At 39.5% G+C, this 20,290-nt stretch overlaps 1 protein-coding gene across 1 annotated transcript in view; it reads left to right on the forward strand.

Moving 5' to 3' along the window:
• The first annotated feature begins 2,947 nt into the window (after positions 1–2,947).
• LOC113264059 (teneurin-2-like) overlaps positions 2,948–20,290 on the forward strand; it is a 361,632-nt gene continuing 344,289 nt past the window's right edge. Inside the window, exon 1 of the mRNA XM_026510926.4 lies at positions 2,948–3,036. The gene's annotated coding sequence lies outside the window, so the exon portion shown is untranslated. The remainder of the gene's footprint in view (positions 3,037–20,290) is intronic.

Consider the following 20,290-nt stretch of genomic DNA (forward strand, 5'->3'; position numbering starts at 1 on the left):
TCCCACATCCAGCACCACGTGCAAAGGAATGTCAGAAGTTCAAGGCAACTGAACGTGGAGTTCACCACACAGGTTTGGGCATCACACAGACTTGGACCTGCACTCCAGCTGCATTAGTCCCTGCTTGTATGACTTCGCCATAAGTGGTTGGCTCTTTCAGACCTTCTGTTTTTTCACTTATAAAATGCGAACCATGACTGTCCCTTTCTCAGACAGTTGCCATGCGCATGGACAGTAGCAATCTCTAGGAAGTATTCAATATTTGAATTATTAGGAGACTTCTAAAAAGCTTTAAAGTCCATGTCCTGGGGGCCATAGCAGAACATCCACCAGTATTCCAAGTTTTCAGCACCGTTTTCCTTGAAGCTTGCCCTTCAAGACTTTCTTAATGGGTTATTCTCATCACGAGTTAAAGATTCTGCTGCTCTCATGAGAAAAATCAACCTAATGTCTATGTAGGAAAGGGTTATCGGGAATCCCAGAGAGCTTTCTGCCTTCTGAAACATTCGCTAGGGAATGAATTTATTCTTAGGGTGAAGGAAAGAGGGGTAAATATTTAACAACCTCTTAGCAACCCCTCACCCATTTTATTCATCAGATTTCAGTGTAGGGCAAGTTAATAGCCAAACAAATACAGGAGACAAATCCATAGTCAAGGGCTGGTGTGTAGTTAGAGCTGGTACATATGTCCATAGCTGCCAGGTATGTAAATAGATGGGTACAATTTGTGGATGTTTTTTTGTGTGTCTACAGAGAGTACAGAACAGGGAGATAAATACTAGAGACAGGGTACAAAATGCAGGGAATTGAGATTTTTTTTTCCTATCTAAGCATCTCATTCTTCTAGACTACTGAGAATTCTTAAAGGCTGGGAATCTCTGTAAAGGGCTACCCACTGATATGCCATTTTGAGGAAATGCTCCAAAAAGGTAGTTAACAGAGGCTTCCTGTATATAATCAAAGTCTCCCCTTGTCACTGAGCATGCCCAGTAGTCTGCAAGCAGAACTATACAAAATGCAGTTTTTACTTTCTTGTAGTTCGTAGGCACTGCTGCTGCTGAAAGTAGCAGGGAGGCAGTGAGATGTTGGGTTCAAGATGAGGCCTGAAAAGGCACAGAAACAGGGAGGGGCCTGAACAAAGGTGGAGCCCAACCTGGAGGACTGGTAATAGGTAGGAAGGGTGTTGCATTGAGATTTGCTTGCTTCACTGCAGCAGTTCCTCTCTGAGTGAGGACCCCCCTGCTCCCTGCATCCCTCCCATCCCCCGTCAGAAACCTCTGAAAATCTTGGATATTCTTTTCTGCCACTCAGGACATTCTATACCACAAGTTTGCAGTGAGGAAGGCCTGGGTTCAGAATCTAGCTCTACATTATGACACTGGCTGTGACCTTGATTAAGTAACTTTCAGTCTCTGAATTTCAGATTCCCTGTAAGATTTAATGAGAGGGAAAAAGCACAGCAGTGTCTCTCTCTCTTTATAGACCCAGCTAAATCTTCAGGCACTGTAGTAGCCTGGTTAAGCTGTGAATACCACAGTGAGCATCCAGACCCTAATTTCCCCTGAAATTCTAAAGTCAGACCTAGGCTAAAATCCCAGCTCCGTGACTTCCTAGCTATGAGATATTGGGCAAGTTGCTTGTACGTATGTGTGTAGAAGAGAGAGGGAGTTTGCTGTCATCCTGGTACTATTGAATAAAATATAAAATAAAAATAGACATATCACTTTCCCCCTGGAGTTTACAGTCCAGTGGATTTGTTTTTGTTTTGGAGCTTCAGTTTCCTTATCTGTAAAATGGGAATAACAACACTTGGCCAGAATAATTGTTGTTAAAGTTAAAATGGGAAAAGCTCTGAGCAAGGTGCCTGACATATGGTGGGTGCTAATTGGAGATTGCTAAATCCTTTTGCATGCTTTTTCTGTTTTTTACAATATTGAATTGTCTCTATCTTCCCTCATGCCATCCCCAGCAAGCTGTCTACTCTATTTCCCATGAGCTGCTTTCTTGTAGTCTAGTTGGCTGCTGGATACCACTGGACAAGCAGTAGAGCCTGAAGGCTAGTCATGTGGACTTTAGTGCCCGACAGACCAGTGTTGGAGTCCTTCTCTGCCACTTCTCCAGATGTGTGATCTTGGGCAAGCTACTTAACTTCTGTCTGTCTCATTTTACTCATCTGTTAACCGGAAAGAAAAACAGTTTTCCTACCCTAAGAATCATACCTATTCCAAGAGGGGTGTGTGTGTGTGTGTGTGTGCACGTGCATGTACATGTGTGCATGTGTGTATGAAACGAGATGGATCAAGAGCATCATCTATTAGGCACTATGAGCTTAATGGAAAATTAAAATGGACAAATTCCTGTCCTCTTGGAGTTTACAGTCTAGAGGGCTGTGTGCATTGAGGAGACATACACCACTGAAATCCTAGCACAAATGGCAAACTGTTACCTACAACATCTTTTAAAAAGAAGAGTTACATGAAGCTGTGAACACCTATAGTCAGGGGGATTTGACTCAACCAGAGAGATCACAGAGGGCTTCCCTGAAGAAGTGACACTGGACTAGATAGCTGAAGGACGAGGAGGAGTTTGCTAGATGAATATGGGAAGAAGATTTCTTCCTACTGAGCTGTCACTCAGCATCATTAGCATATAATCATCATCTTCTTGCTAGACCTTAAACTCCGAGTACTGGCACATGTCTTTGTTATCTTCTGTCACCTCCAAGACAATGACTTGAAGGAAGTAAATGCTTAGTAAATATAAATATTTGTTGAATGAGTGAATGTTAGTAGGAAATCAATACGTGTTTGTTGAGTGAAATAAAAAGTAACTGCTGCACCCTCATCTCATGGCTTTTATTTGGATTGCAGTTAAGGAAGACACATAATTTAGTAAAAACAACATGCACCTTGGAGTCAAACAAACTACGCCCTCTCATTCAGACCCTGTCACCTTGGGGAAGTAACAGGACATCTCTGTTTCTGTCTCCTCATGTGTAAAATGAGAATAAGCAGGGTGATTTTCAAGATTCTACTGGTAAGTATGCAACACCTAATGAAAGGGTGACCCAGGGTGCATAGTGAAGAGATGAATATTGTTCATGTTATTCGTGTGGGACAATGGCAAATTGTGGGTATGCAGTTTTTCAAAGATTGGTAGGTTGCTGAAGACAGACCAGGTACAGCTGGAAGATCAGAGGGTGTTATCACCCAAACATCCAGCAGACCTTTCTCTTGCTACAAATGCACTGCTTTCTATCTCCAGGGTCTGAGTCAGAGTGCCAGGTTTGGATTCCCCAGTCCACTGGCAATAATTGAATGACAGTTGGTAAAATATACTGGGACCTCGGTTTCCTTCTTGGGTTGCTCATATGGTGTTCGGAAAGGATAAAATCCGGTATTTCATGCGCATCACGTAGCACAGAGCCTGCACAAGATAGGTAACCAGTATGTGTTGGCTGTTACCATAACCACTGCCAGGCCCTCTGGATTTTCTCTCAACTACCCTGTAACTGAATGAGCCTTTCCTGGGCCGGAAATTACTTCCTTTTGGAATTCCCTTTATGAAAGGAAGAAAAGCAACTCCTTTCTGAGGTCTGGATGCCTAGCTTCCCAGCGCCACGCCCTCTTGGGCAGGTTCAGGGCCACTGAGTAGTCCAGGTGAGACAGGTTAGCAGGGACTAAAGGCTGCGGAACCTCTGCTTTTCTCTCTTGAAGCCACTAAACTCGGCTCTATCCCTCTCAGCGTTCCTAACCCTGGAAGGCGTGTTCTGGGTTCCAGCTGAGCACTGGGCATGCTCGCAAGTCAAGGCAGGCTTGGGTCGTCCGCAGGACGCGCCGGCTTGCGATTTTCCCGTGTGCAGGGACCCGGGTGCAGCTGCTGTGCGTCAGGTTTCGCAGAGCCGAATCCTCGGTGCGTGCAGGCAGGGAACCGAGCCACTGCTGGCCAACCCCAGAGCGGAACTGAACTCTGCACCGCCGGGGGTTTGCGCACTCAGTGTCTGGTCTTGGAAACGCCCGGTTGGGGTTCTCTCTGCAGACAAAGGGGTGCACGTGCCCCTAACGCCCCTATCTCGCAGGCGTGAACCCCTCCCCAGTCCTATGCTCCGCAGCCCCAGCAGCTACAGTCCCAGCGCCACCACCCAGCCCCGGCGACCGCGGCCTGTGCGCGCACTCGGGGCCCAGGGATTGGCTCGCACTCCCCATTCGGGGCTGCGCTGGCTGGCTGGCGGGCGGTGAGCGGCGCTCCGTGTGTGTGTGTTTGTGTGTGTTGGGGCGGGGGGCCGGTGCGCGCGCGCGTGCGTGTGTGCATATGTGTGTGTGTGCGTGTGTGTCTGTGCGGCGCGCGGGCGGGCGCGTGTGTGCGCGCGAGGACTCGCGTGCAGGAGCCACTGGGTGTGCGTGCGTGTGTTATGGGTTTGATTCCAGAGCAGGTTGCACATTGGTCCTGGGTGGCTCGCAGGCTCAGGTCGTGCTTGGGCGTCCTCCTCCTAATCGTTTCCGAAGTAGCAGCACCAGCAGCAGCAGCAGCCGAGGCGGCGGCGGCAGCGGCAGCAGCAGCTCAGCTGCACAGCGAGCAGAACTGTGCAGAAGCGAGCACCGTTTGGGGAGTCCGGGGGGCGGGTAAGAGGGAGGAGGGGGAAAGCCTGTCTTGGTCTTTGGGATTATTTTTCCCCTTCTTTCCCTCTTTCTTGAGGGTGTGTGTTGCCCCCTCGAAGTGAAGGAATTTCGCTCCAAAGCGAGCTGGGACCGAAGACTCTAGGCTAAGTTATCTCTCTATGTAGATGGTGTCAGGGAGCGAAGCTACTGACCGAGCCGCTGGTAAATGTTTTTCACTTCTTACTCTTTAATGCTAAAGGCTTTTTTCCCCCTTTTCTTTCTTTCTTGTTTCCTTTCTGTTGCTCCTCATTCCGCAATCGCTCCTGAATCAGCTGCAGTTCTCTTTCTCTCTCTCCTTGCGTTTGTGCAGTTTGCAACTTGTTTCGTGGTTTTCTATGTATTTCTTTTTTTTTTTTTTTCTCCTTCATCCTCAGATGAATGCTGGAACATTTAAAATCGGCACTTCGGGAGGTCATCATTAGTTGCATGAGTTTCAAGGGGGAGGGGAAAGATTGGTAGAGCAGACTGTTATTTCTCTGCAGAAGGACTGCCGGTTTCTCTCTGATGTTCATCGCAATTATAGGGATTTTTTTTTTTTTTTAGGATGCATTTTAACGTTGCATTGATGTTTAAGGTTATCCTTCTCCAGGATTACAATGCATTTTGACTCAGTTTTGACAGCATGACAGATGCCAGTGATTCCAGAACTACTGTATGGTACATGCTGGCTAAAATATTCAAAATTGGGGGCATAATCATTTGCATTCCAAAAGAGAATTTCTTTAAAATGCTGTTTTGCATCACATTGGTGCAGATTTGCAGGAGGCAATGTAATTGACACCACTACTTAATGTTGCTTGCAAAGATAATAAACATATAAGTGGTTTAGTGCATCACATTCTGTCCTATTCTCCAGTGATTGAGCTATTGCTAAATTTACTTAATAATAAATTTAGGGCTATGGAGAAGAAGAGAGATTGCTGGTATTGTTTTATTCAAAATTGTGAGATGTGTACAGCAATTTCTAACGCCAAGCCAGCCTTCTCTTAGATCTTACTTCAAGTGGCATCTTGTCAATTGGGGAGGGGAAGGGCAGTTTCTGCCATTCACATGGAATAAAATTATTTAAAATAGCCAGCATAATGCATGCAAATTGAACTCTTAACTCTTTTCTTAAAAATAGAACTGACTCTGTAACTCTTGCTTCCAGGATCTGTTTTAAATATTATTTAAAAATTAATACACAACAGTTCTTTAATGTATTTATATCATTTAAGTTCTTTGAAGGGCTCTTAGCAGTTACCATGTTTCATTTGTTTTGCTCTTCCCCCCCCCCCCCCTAAGTTTTCAGTTCCAGTTCAGTAGAAAAACTGAAGGGTCAGTAAGTAAAGGCAAATCAGCAGTTTAAAAAGAAATCAGTTTATAGTTGTAAAATTTCTGCTAAGCTATGGGAAAATGAGCTCCAATAATGGCAGCATAAATGTAGGAAGGAAAGTCTGGGATAGAGCAGGTTGTATTTTCAATTTGTGTATTATTATCTTGAGTTCTGAACTCTAGACTCAGATGAGGCTGTCCAGCTCAGGGATACTCTGAGGTACATAGATTTTATAGAGGGAAAGTATTGTTATTTAAGGAAGCCTGTTTCTGCTTTGTGGTTGCCACAGCATGGAACAGCAAGTTACCTATGCACAAAGAGTATGTTTGCAATGATACTGTTAAACTTTGTCTTCATGTAAATTTAACTGATGTTGGAGGAACAGCATAAAACAGTGCATGCAGCCTGTACAGGACTGAAGAACAAAACAAACTGTAAATTAACTCAACTAGTCAGACCCTCTTTTTTATAGAGGAAAGCCTACTCCAAGACTCCATGCAATTCACCTGTTCTGGGTCGCCTGTGTTGACAAAAGCTTTTCTTGAAATTGTGAACAGAATTCCTGAGATCTAAAGCTTATTTCTTCTTTTGTAGTTTGCAGATGGTAATAAGGCATTTTATTTAGAATGAAAGCTCAGCTTACTCATAGGTCCCTTGAGATGGCAAAATTGCTATTTTAAAATATTTTCATGGACCTGTGCTTGCATTTACCATTTTGATCAAGTTTTTTTGGGGAAAAACTCAACTTCCATTAATTAGGATCACAGCTATCTTTGAGTGAAGCATCTGTTTTGGGTACTAAAGAAAAATGAATATGTACAGTAAGCTACGATCCTGAGAACCCAAGTCTTCTAAAGCATCATGATTTTCTCATTCTAGGACCAAAACCAGAAAGCAATATACCCCATGCTGAGCAGCTGCATTGTTTCTCTGGCATATTCTACACACATGGGCACAAACAGCTAACTGACCAGGCTAAGGACTCATTTTATGTGGCCTATGGAGCAAGAATTCTAATTGTTATGTAATATATTCAGAGTGTGAATTTACTTATGAAACATCACAATTAGCTTCACTTTCAGCATCTTCACTAGATGTGAAGATGAAGAGTACATTGATTTAAAGAACATACTCTTTCCTGCTGAGGTTGGTTTTTACCCACCCACCCCTCTTTCTACTTCTAGTTTCCTGGCAACTTCTAAAAAGCTCCGAGAATTTATGTTAAAATATTATACGTATCTACCTACGTTTTGGGTGTAATGCCTGGTTAGATGACTATTCAATCAGTGGGATTTGTGATTACTCTTATATAGTTCTGTGTGGCATAGTGTTTGTGGCCTGTTGGTAGTTTTATTATTATTGTTATTATTAAGTTTTCCATTGAATCTTAACTCATTTTAATTTTCTGTGCCTGATGCTGATCTCAGGTTATGTAGCAAAGTAATTCTATATTTTTGCTATGTTTGTTGATAAATGAGTTAGTTTACTTTCAGTTGGTGTTTCTGTTGAATTTCAGCATTTCCAAAAGCATGGTATCCAACATCATGGGGAGAAGATAACTTATTTTGGGGGAGAAGGCTATATAGAAAGAGACCTTTGGCTCATGGAACTTGATAGTCACATTTGCCTGTATTATTAGGATTCCTATTTTCATTTTGATGAGAGTGGAGGTTTCTCTGCGTGTATGAGGTGTTTATTATGCTACAGCTACTGAATGTTTCTTAAAAGTAATTGCTGTTTTTTCATTGTGTAATTGAAAGGAACTTTGAACTACTTGTGTGTTTTTAAGGAAAACCTGTATTGGAAAGCTTTTCCTTTGTTTCCTATTCTGTGTAGACTAATTGTGAGAAGTGATTTCTGGTGAAATATGGTCAAGGTCATTGGCAAGGGCCTTTTTATCCCTCCCCACTTCAGAACTCAAACTTCAATTGAAAAGTCAGATTTAAAGAGACAGAACTCACTTGAAGCTACTATCTCAAAGGAGCTATGTGAAGAGTGTATGTTTTGTCTCTTATTACTTTGTGTAAAGCAAAAGTTTTGTTTCTTGAATTACTGGATCTCAGTAGAGCTGATACACTCACAGTCAGAAACCATCCATTCTGCTGTCACAGTGCAATACAACAGATTCACAACCTTCAGGGGAGATGACAAGAACATTTTTTTTTTCAGGGAGCTAGGGGGTAGGTGGGTGTCTTTTGATATGTTCTAAATGGAAAAGGACATAGCAGCATTTCATAAAATGTGATATAGTGTCTAGTTAGATAACTCTTTTGAAATTGTGAAACCCACAGAAATTTTATAAGTCTTATGTGATGAGGGCAAATAGTAGCTTTGTCAAAGTATTTCTTTGCACTACTGGTTTCTATTTTGCTTTATAAAAGGAACATTTACTTTGTTCAAGACTTTGTTCTACTGGTAACATTTTGTTGTTGTTGTTAATTTGGGTTGTTTTCTCTACCTAACAAAGATAAAGCACTACTTAGCATGATAATTTTGGCTGTGTTAAGAGTATCCTGCTTTTATTTATGAAAGATTTCATAAAGTCGAAGTATAAAATTTTTTCTCTAAAATTCATGTTACTTACTGCCCCAGTTGACTTAATATATTGTATAATACAATGTGATTTTGAACTTGAAATATTGCAGCCTTTTTTATGAATTCTTAATGACAAAAAATGAAGCACCTTGGGAAATAGTTTGCAAATAAAGTTCCTTCATTTTTGCTGAAAGACTTTAATTGGCCCACCTCTCCTAAGTGTAGGATTATGAGCCTTTTAGACAAAAGGAATTATCAGAGAAAAAGTACAGTTGTGTGCTTTTCGGCTGCCGTGTGAGTAAAAAGAGAGCAGATGTTTCAACTCTTTTCATGTAAGTGAATAGAAATAGAGACTAAATAATACAGTTGATATGTTAAAAATTTTTTTTTTTGTTTTCCCCAGTAAAGATCTCCCCCAATCCCTCCCTGCCCCGGACAATATGAATTGATCTTTGATGCTGATGGAACAATGCCTGCTTCCCTCATCTCATCACTACTATGTGGTTCCCAGCAGAATATTGGTGATGGGTGTTATCGATACCGTATCTGTCTAGGGAAAAGCATGAGTGTTTGGTTTGGGAGGACAGACACAATTTCTTTAAAAGTTTCAACTTCTCAGGTCTTCGCTGCAATTCTTTTGGAGGAGGCTTTGCTCTCCTTGTTGTTTATTTAGATCGCCTATGAAAACTTCCAGTGCTACTCCTTTTGCTAATGTGGTTCTGCCATAGGTTATTCTAAATACAAATATGACGCCGGATGTCTCAGTTTGGTGTTCTTATTATTGTGTTGGTGATTTCTGAAATGCGATGCAGCTCTATCAAAGTTTGGAACTCAGCTTTCCAGAAGACAGTCTGTTTAATTGTGCTGATGACTAAATTATTTAGCTATATAGGCTCAAGCCTGTTTTAAAAATATTAGAAATTTTGTATGATCCATTTCTGTTAATATGGCCTTGGTGAACTACTTATTTTTAAGTTATATAAAAGGCAGTTATGGACCCTGTGAAATAAAGGACTTTATGAATTTGGTTAAAAGAATAAGTCATTTATTTTGTTTATTTAGGTTCCCCAGTCTTCAATTTAGGAGGCAAGGGCTAATGTTGGAGACTTTAATTCATATGATGAAGCTCAAACTGATACTAACAATAACATACTGATTTAAAATCTTTAGAGAGGACAATTCTACAGAGGATTCTTTTGGAAAAGCTTATGTTTAAATGTCATTTTTATTATTGCTTAGGATTTAACTGATACTCAGTGTTTTGACATTTCTCCTACTTTAATTACAGGAATAAGGGTATATGTGTAGGAAAGAAATAGATCATCAAATAGAAATGATTTTGGGAAAGGTTCAAAAAAATCTCATAACGTAAAATAACCATTTCACAAAATTGTATAAGCCTCTTGCTATATTTGTAACATGTTTTTAAAAAACTGCCACTTCAAAATTTTGAATGTTAGAAAGAGTCAAGTTATATTCCTCGATTATTTCTAAGAAATGAAACTAAACTATTAGAGAAAATGGCTATGTCCATGCATGTGGCTAGTTCAAACAGTAAATATCTACATAGCTAAAATCATAGTTATTATTAGAGAACTCATAGCAACAGACTTTGTGATCTTAGCTGTGATAATGTTTCTAAGCCATTTCAGATGTAAGAGTATATGGTTATGTACTACACATTTCAGTAGATATTACTTAGCAAGAACATAGGCAAATTAAAGCTGCAGGAATTTATATTTTCATCTTTTAGTCTTTTTTTTTTCCCCTTAAAGTAAGCCATTTTTGGATTCCCAAGCCAGGTCAGGTACTGTGCTCAGCTAAGAGCTAAATCTTATGGTAAGAGTAATTTGATGCCAACAGGATGTCTAAGAAAGTAAATGGAAATAGGGGAGGCTGCTTGTTTTAAATGGCAAGGTAAAACTTTGCTCGTTGTGTCACTCAAGAATATATTTGAAAGGTGATTTAATTTAATTTTGCCTTAGGATTTCTTCAGGCAATAATTGTATACAAATATCTGCTCCTTCTCCACCTTCTAGTTTGGCCAGCTCATTTTTACTCATGTAGTCTGGTGTGATAGGACACCTGGAATTGGAGACCCAAGTTGAAGTTTGGCATTATCTGCGTGGATTAATGGAAGCACGGGAAGGGCAGTGTAAATGGTGGGAAGAGAATGCAGACCAGACGGAAATGTATTCTATAGGTGGCTACTATGTTCTTCTGGTAATAATTATGCCACCGGTTTTATTTTTAGCCTCACCTAACTTCTTGAGAAGACACAAACTGCTTCTCTATATTTTAACCCTAGGAATAATAATGTAATTATTACAAAAACATTTCACAGTGGTTAGGACTCTGCAATTTGTGTGACCCAGCATCTAATTTTTCTCCTCTCTAATCCTGTTTATATATCCCCACACATAATCAGACTCAGTCAGATGAAACCAATTACTAAGGGGGAAAAATCAAATTTATTTATTATATTTATTGGATGTGTCTGTTGCTTAATTATCCATTGGCGAATTTACATGTGGCCACAGAGAGGGCTGTGGATGAGTGTGGAAAAATGATCAATCATCACTTCTCACAGTCCACAGGAGGCTGCCAGGAAAACAAGAAAAAAACAAACAACGAGAACATAAAAACCTATCCTTTCTCATTGCTATCAATGTGGGGAACTAGAAACTGGAAAGTAAGCATCACCCCAAAAATGTGTTTGTCATAGGAAATGTGTTTGACATAGCAAAACTCTGGAAACCGTTGGTAGTTATCACTATCAGACATTTTCTCAACAACTTGATAATAATGTCAGGAAGAAAAGTAGGAAGTTCTGTAACACTTTGAAACAAATAATGATTTAGCTGTTCAAAGGTGTGTGTTGGAAAACTGGCTTGAATGGTTCTACAAGCCCACCCCTTGGCTGTGTCAAGGACAGTGGGAATCTGGGGAAGTATGGTGAGGTGGGATCAGGTAAGGTGACAGGCCAGGTGGTGTTGGCAAGGTTATTGACCAGTACATGTAACTAGTGAGCACATGCTAAGACAGCAGCGAATTAAAATAGATTTTGTCTTTGGCCTTTGATGGTAAAGACACACACAGACTTTTATTTTGATCTCGTGTGTTTTTGTTTAAAAAATTTCCTTCCCTCAAGCCAAAATGGTTTTCTTCTCTTTTTTTAAGCCCCCCTCTAAGTTTAAGGGGACTGATCTTCACAGTTTATTTCTTTTTCCTCACCTGTTCTCATCATACATTTTTGGAAATTTATCATTGTGAAAGTAGCTTTTCAAAACAGGTAACAAGTGAAATAGGAATCATTTCAGGTAAATGTGACAAGGCTAAATTGTTAACAGAAGCATCATTTTATTTCTGTAATTCTTAATTCTGTAATTCTGTAGTTCCAGGGATCACTAAATTTTTATAAATCTGTTCTATCCACACCCTCAACATAGAACGTGTATATGAACTTCAGGGAGGAAAATAAACCACTTTTGAACTTGAGGCATTTGGAGATTCTGTGCAAGGAGACACTGAATGAAATGTGTTTTAAGAAGTGCATCACGCCATTAATGCGTCATTTAAAAAAGTCAGTGGATAAATTATGATTTATTGCTAATTACCGTTTATTTGGGAATGCTTCTGTTGAAGCTATGTAAGCATTGTAGATTATGCTTTTGTTACGTTTGGCTGCAGAGAAATTAAAATGGCAACATGAATCTTGAGAATCGGGAGGGAGAGGTGGTTTCATACCTGTTGACTTAGCCAGAAAATATTAAAGATGCACTAAATTTTGCATTTATTCTAATCTATGTTTTAAAAGTTATTGTGTAATAGATTTATTACAGAATAAAAGTTGCTCTCAGCTGGATTCGCTGCAGAAGCCAAACAGTAGCTAGATCGAGAGCCTGAACTCCACTTCCTACAACAGTGATTTTTCACTAAGCTGTTCCCTAAGGCCACTCTAGGTAGATGAGGGGCAGCACTTCTTTTTATATGATTTGTGTATGTTCCCATAGATTGTGAAGTCTGTTCCTGGGCAATTTTCAAGTTCAAATTGTGTTACGCCTACCCTGAAGGTTGTCATTTCTTGGTTTTTCTCTTGTCAGTCAATTCATAAGTGTTTATTAATCCCCCATGGGGTGTACACAGAGTCGTACACAGTTTGGGTGTTGTGTGTGTGTATGATTGATCTCTGGTCTAGAAGCTTATGGTCTATAGGCTAAAGCACCGTGATGTGTGCATGCGTGTGTGTTTGTGTGTATGTATAAAATAATATTTTAATTGCAGAAGTTAGTGGTTTTCTTGGTTTTTCTTTTGTTTGTTTGATTTGATTTTGTTTTGTTTTGAATTGCTTTGCCCTGGAACTCCAAATGTATTTACTCTGAGGGAAGCATAGCTGCAGGCGAGGTCAGGGATAGAACTTTCCAGCTTTCTTTTCTTTCTTTTTTATTTTCTCATTCAGATGTCTAATAACAGACGTGTTTAAATAAAGAGTAAAGCCAGAGGGTGAGTATTAAATTGTGGATCTTTGCCATGAGCAATCAGATCATGGTTAACATGGAGGATGGAGAGTGAGGGCAAATTCTGATGCTGGTTGTTTTTAGGGTGTGCCTGTTACCTGTGTCAATTCAATCAGTGGATGGATGAATGACTCCACGCCCCACAGCTGTCAATTTATATTTTTCATGACCAATGAATCAATTTATGATTTACCTTTCTTTTATGAGGGATTTTTGAAAAATGATAGGAATTGGGAAGGAAAGAAAATTTTCCAGTGTTCCCAAAATGCCACGGATGAAAAATGTTCTCTAAAGGAATATTTGAGCTGTTGAACTTGAAAGCATACAGTGAATATGTAGGTTCAGAGAGTTAATTTTCAAAACTTATTCACTCTCTTAAATTCGTCTTTTGTCAATCATTTGTGGGAAGGGTAATATTCTTGAAAAGTACCAGGTGAATAGCTCTGAGAGTAGATGTCATAGGAGGAGTGCACAGAGGCACTGACCCTTTCCCCAGCCCCAGGTAATAGCTTCCTGGACTTGAGGCAGTCAGCTCTGACTTTTGATATCATCGGTCAGGCTCTTGATTAATGCTCATTTTTACTGAGGGTTTTCAAGATGTGCGTGACTCATCTCTAGCAAATCATAGATAAACCATCAAAATTTCCTTTCCATCTTCTGTTCCTTGTTCATCTGAATCAGAAAAGCAATGGTTGAGAAAAATAGGAAGGGTCTTCATTGATGTGTTCCTCATTTAAACTTTGATTCTTGGCTCTTTTCCTGTTGGGTACCTAAATTTCCAAGGATTTATGAGATCCACTTACCATGGTCCTCCGGGGTCCTCCTGGATGGGAAGTTTCCTAGTCTTTGTGAAAATGGAATGTTCTTTACAACTCACAATATTGCAAGCATTCTTAACTTATTTTCCAACTGTTTATAAAATTAACCCAACACAGAATAAAAGCACAATCTGAATTTTTATTTTTGATTGTGGGATCCGGTTATGTTCTTGCTTATAATCTACACAGACTAATTCTGGCTAATGTAAACAGTAAAGGACTGTGTTAGGAGGACATAGGGGATTATGGAATCACCAGGAATGATGTGGAACCTGGCACTTCTGCTTCTGCCACTGCATATTGGGTGCCCAGCTGGAGCCCTCCACACCCCCGCACTGGCCTCTGCCTCTGCCATTACTCTCAACCAGCACTGCTGCCCTGGACAGGGGACTGTTTGTCCCAGGTCTGGAAGGAACCCCCATCCTGGCTTCTGGGGGTCCCTGGCTCACATTTCCAAGTTCTGGGCTGGTGATTCCATTTGACTGGCTGCCTCCTGATAAAGTGTCTATATCCATGTAACTGGAAGTCTGGGAGATCCATAGTCTGGTCTCTCATGGGACAAGAAGATTTCAACTTCCAGTAATACATAAATGGTGGAATTCCCTCAAAAAAAAGAAAAAAAACAAAAACAAAAACAGGAGGGGGAGCTGTCAACAAAACAGATAAATGAAAAGCCTCCAGCAAATATTTACCATTATTCCATGAGTGACCTTAGTGTCTTAAGGGAGGGATAATGATGGCCTCAGTGTATAAACTTGAAAGGCTAGTAGCAGTGAGGACTTTTTTCTTGCTTGAAATCAAATGGAGGACATTTTTGGCTATAAAGGTAGTAAGCACAACACTTTAGATTTTAGCACACACTAATTTCAAATGTTTGTTACGTAGAGTTTATTTTGTTATCTCCAAGTGTCACGTTTAAAAGTTATCCGTTTGAGTTCCATTCATGCTGAAGTTAAAGATAATTTACTAAAATGAGCTGAAGTTTGCCGATGTATAAATATGTAAAGTTGATAGATGGTCTGAGAAAAAGGTAAATGGGATTTGTTTAAAGTACATGTGGAGAACATCTGGATGTCTACGTAATTGCCTGTAAGCAAATTAACAGGAATTCTGAATAATAGGTCAGACCAACTTTTTCCTTATAATTGGCAAATAATTGTGGCTTGAAAGAAATAAAACCACACCCCACCCAATAATTTAGACTCTCTGAGGTTTAAACAGGTCTTCCTAACGTAATTATGAGTAAACCTGGTGAGGTGTACGACCCATGCAAGTAATTCACATCTCTAGTAAAACTTTTGCATCTAAAGGCTAGTCTTTTATTCTTTAATTCCAAATTAATATATTTATCCTCTCATCACTGTCTCCCAAGGATTTTGAGAATTAATTAGAAACAAAATCACTTTCAGTCCTTGGATGTTACATTCTGTGCTGAAAAAAATATGAGATACTGAAATGTTATTAATAATGACAAAGGTTCATCCAATAAAATAATCCGACTGGCTGAATTCTCACATGGTTGGTATTTTCTAATATAAATTACTATAGGATTAGATAGTTAAATATTGAATATTGTCTCATTTAATGCAGTTCCGTGAAATATTAATGATAATGATCGTTCTCCAGTTTGGGGAATAGGGAGATATTTTTTTTCTTTCTAATAGCTTTGGCTGGTAACATAATACATTTTACAAAAATGATAATGAAGATATTTAAATGAAAGTGAAGCAGGAAATAAATGGCCACTGAATTGATAGATTTCAAACAGGTCAAAGGTCACAAATTTTTTTTAGTCTTTGTATTAAATAGTTTTCTCTCTATTCTAATGATACCACTGTGATCACTGTGGATAGCTTTGAGAATTTGTTAGAAGACCAGATTTACCCTATTAGGCCTTAGGAAAGGAGTGCTGTTGATGTTTGGTTGGCATGAGGTGTAAAAGTCTGAAAATTGGATTGGGCTTTGAAGGAGGGCTGGCCGTGTTGAGTGTGACAGTTTGCAATTGGATTGTTCATGAAGTTAAAGAAAGAGAAGAAAGAAAGAAAGAAAGAAAGAAAGAAAGAAAGAAAGAAAGAAAGAAAGAAGGAAAGAAAGAGAAAGAGGGGAAAAAGGGACGGTTTGTGTGTGGGGGGGATAGAATGAAGGGGAGAAAGAAAAACATTGACCAAATAGCCCCACTAGAGAGACAGGCCTGTTTACAGTCGACTCATGAATGGAACAAAAACTTTCAATTAAGATTTTTGTTGTCTCAAGTTTTTGTTTTGATTTTGTTGTTGTTTTGGTGGTTTGTTTTTTTGTTTTTGTTTTTTTAAGTATTCCCTGTTTTGACTTTCCTTCGTTGATATTGATTCTGTGCACTTATATCTCAAATTAGGGAACTAAAACTGGATGATAAACAGGGTAAGTGACTATTGTTGAAATATTTTGTCATGAGTACAGAATAAGAACTTATACTAGTGCATCAGATTGGTTTAAATCGGGTGCTTTTTTTTTTTTTTTTTCTCTTTTCTCCAGAGGGGAACATTCATGTTTTGTGAGATGATTTTATTTGAAATTGCAGTTATCCTTGTTTCAGACCTAGTAATTTAACAGTTGAAAAAGCTCCCTTTTTTGTTCTGTGTAGCTAATGTATGTGGTGTGAGCGAATACATTTTATTCAAGAAAGTGTTTTGGGGTAGCATTCTTCTAGCAAACTTACTCCTTGATAAAGGAGCTGGCTGTAATTTGCCGAAATGACTGTTTCTTTTTCTTTAGTTGTTAGATAATTGCTCTTTGTATACACTGTGAAAATGTTCATATAGACCAGTGACAAAGCCTAGCAGATGCACTTGCAATTATCTGGAATTTAAGTAAATTTTGCATCTGATACACACAAAGCGAAAGCTTTGTCCAAGCAGGCTCGCATGGTGGCAAGCGGATTGCTGTGAATACAATGAGTAGATTTTTAATGGAAAACAAATGGGACTATTAGTAAGTCTTGTCTTTTACTTGAAAAGACACCCGCTTTAGACATGGCTTACAATGTATTCATATTCATGGTTGGTTCAGTTCTAAATATGACCTTTGAAACCCAAGAACATTTTTAAATGTTTAAAACAAAATGTGTAGCTCTGTTTTTATTGGAGTCACATTCATAGTTTTCTGGAAAAAGGATGGTGAAATAAATATTTGTTCGTATTTCGATGTTATTTTTTTCTGACTGTTAAGGAGAGCATTCACTTATTAAGAATCTAAAGATGTAAAAGGGAATTTCATATTATAAATAAATCATGCTATAGATAAAAGATAATTACAATGTTACTTTAACAACCTCAATTCACAAGGGGGACCATAAGAAAGAATATATAATGGGTCCAAATTCTACTTCATATTGTAAACAAAAGAGATCTAGCCAGAGGAATAGTTTTCTGCAAAAACCTCTTTTCCGAGTTTTATTTGAGATTAATCCTTTCCACTGTGTTTTTTCTTGTTGTCAGACTTACATAAGTTGGATATTTGAGGGCTTAATCTTTTCCCCGATACTTATTCTTAGAAAATATTAAATGCATGGGGCTTCTTGGATTCTCTTAAAGGCCTTTAGGTCTTTGACGGGGGAAGGGAGGGGTGTTAAATCATTTTTACTTCCAGTGAGAGGTTACAAATAATTGGTGCAGTGGAATTCTTATTTTATAGTTTGAAGGTGCTCCATGCTATTCTGGCCTTTGAATGAAGCAAATTTCAAAAGTAACTCAGGCAACATAAAGGCGTGCCTATCTTGCTCACTTTCTGCTTTCTTCTCCATCTAAAATGGAATCTAATAATAACTGGAGATCTTTTCTAATTCTTTTAAGAATCAGAAGCCTCCAGGGGGTCTAGGGGCTGAGTAATTGTTTGAAAAAAAAAAGTAGATAAAGTAGATTTGGGAAGAAATTTTTAAGAAAGAAAGGGAGAGCCCGACAGCAGTATTTTAGGCTCCAAATTAGAACAAGACAGATGTGCCCTTACTGGAATATCGTGCCTACAAATTATGCCTCCACCTTAACCACTTTTCAAAAAACAAAACGTGAACCTTCTTGACTAAGTACTTTTGATAGAATTTCACAAATAACAGAACTTACTCGGACGCGTGCTGCCACATGATCTGTGTGTTCTAGAGTCTCTCCAGTGCTGTCCGTGACCTCCTCACCCACCTCTCCTTTCTCCCACCTCTGGTTACATGTCTTAAACTATCACAGGCTATCTTTAGGCTTGGAGAGAAACCAGGTGCTTTCCTTGGTATTTAAGCAACTTGCTATTTTGAAATTCCCTTAGAAAACTGTGGGCATTTTTATTTCTGTGTCTTGAAGCATCCCTTTCCCTTTGCTGAGGGAGAAGCTGCTTATGTAATACCCAGAAGCAGACCCTTGGGAACCACCGAACTATTTAATGGATGTTTTGCAGGAAAAGGAATGCAGGTGTTCCTGTGTCATGCATGTCCTCCCATGGGGAGGTCTCAATTTGAGATATTTGCACAATAGCAGATTCACCGAAGGGTAAATATATACAAATCCATCTTTCAAATTGAGTGGAATCAGTAGGAAGCCGCACCTAGGAGGATGAGAGCCCACTAATCGCTCAGCCCGAAAAAAGATTCTTGAACAGTTCCAGAGCCAGGACCCAACTGTCAGCAGAGCTTGCCAGGGAGACAGATGCTGTGGTTGGAAGACAGTTTTCCTCAGTTAGATATTGTGTTCTTGTAGATGGCCAACCATGACTCATGGGGGAAACCGGAGAGAGAGAGAGGAGAAAAGAAGAGTAAATTAATCATTTTATTAATCCCTATTTAGAATTCAGTCATGTAACTAAATGTCAACCTGGTGAACTTTCCATGAAACCAGAAGGGTTGTAAAGACAGTTGCAGGGTTTTAAAGTTATGCCAGGTGATAAAGGCGTCTAATTGAACCTACAGATTAGATAACTGACACCGTTTCAGAAGGATACCTGTAGAAAATAGTAATGCGGGAATTATCTAATAATCCAGGCTCAAAGAGAGCATGCTTGTGAAGGATTGAAAGGACTTGAATCATTTTTCTATGACAGATAAGTTTGTTCTCTGTTCACTCTTTCCATGTCTGTGTGTGTATTTATGTATCAAAGGTGTGTATGTGAGAGATAATCTTGTCTTCACTGTTCCTCTCTTCCCTTTTCTACCTCTCTGAATACGTATGTGGTATGTGTGTGTGTGTGTGTGTGTGTGTGTGTGTGTGTACAAATGTCATGCCTATGCAGATGTGGTACACGAAGGCAGGTTATTGCTGTACCCTGAAATGCCAGCTTTTGTGTAAATTTAGCATTCACCTCCAGATCTCCTAACTCTCCATCACAAGCAGTTGATGAGATAAAAGCAGACTATCTGTTGTCTGAAAGACAGGGAACTCAGTTTTTGTAATTCACGTCTGTAGCCTGTTTGCGAGTTTCCTCCAGGTTCCCAGAAAGGGGTTAATATTGTAGGTAATAGTCTTCGCTTTCCTCTGTTTTCCCTTTTTACGCTTTCTTTGTTTCCTTTGAAAAGAAACAAGGGTTTGGTACAGTTTCCCCCAACCTCACTTGTTTGGGGCCGAGTACTTTAGGCTCCCTTTGAGCCAAGTTTATTTCATAGATCTACTCTGTAGGTCTCCAAAACTGGAATAAGTTATGTGTTTGAGTGCCTGACAGCAGCCCCTCTGCCACACTTTTGATCTACCATTTTTTTTGATAGAGTCCCAGAAGGGTCCCTTTTCAGATCTGCAGGTCCTTCAAGAGTTGGGATGGCAGATCGCCAAAAGGTGTGTGTTTGAGTAAAAAGCAGGCTTTTATTTTTTCCCCCACAACCAGCTATTTGGAGGGCACTCTAGGAACTGAAAATCGCAGCTGTGGAGCCAATTTAGCGAGAGTAATTCACAATTGACTTGTGGAAGAGGGAGCCTGCCTTCTTGAGCCACGGTGCTTGTCTGGCCAATATGGAACTGTCTGAGATGAGGCTCTTCATCCGAGGTTTACGTGTCTTTCACTGTATCTGATGTCAAATCAAGCACTAAGAGACGGACCTGTCAATCTGTAGCGCTCTCTGGAGAACTTGGGGTCTCAAAAGCCCTGGGTCATATTGATCCTTGAGTGAAGGTGGTTGCATTTCTTCTGAGGTTTATCAAAATAATGATGACATTTTTCATTTAACTGTTTCAGACACTTTATTTGTGAATGCACAAAAAGATGAATTATTTTTGTACTTATGCAGGAGAGGTCGCTGTATTTCATATTGTGTTGTACATAGTATGTGCTTGATAAATATCTGTTGAGTAAAAGCAACGTGGACTTCTTTTCCTTGGAGAATGTGGGAAGAATGTCCTATGTGACTTTTTTTTTTTTAAGTCATGACCAGCTGAATGAGTTATCTTGGTCTCATGGATATATATTAATATTTTATCATTACATTTTCTTTTATAAATAAGG

Source organism: Ursus arctos, unplaced genomic scaffold, assembly GCF_023065955.2.
Source record: "Ursus arctos isolate Adak ecotype North America unplaced genomic scaffold, UrsArc2.0 scaffold_15, whole genome shotgun sequence".
Classification (NCBI taxonomy): Eukaryota; Metazoa; Chordata; class Mammalia; order Carnivora; family Ursidae; genus Ursus; species Ursus arctos.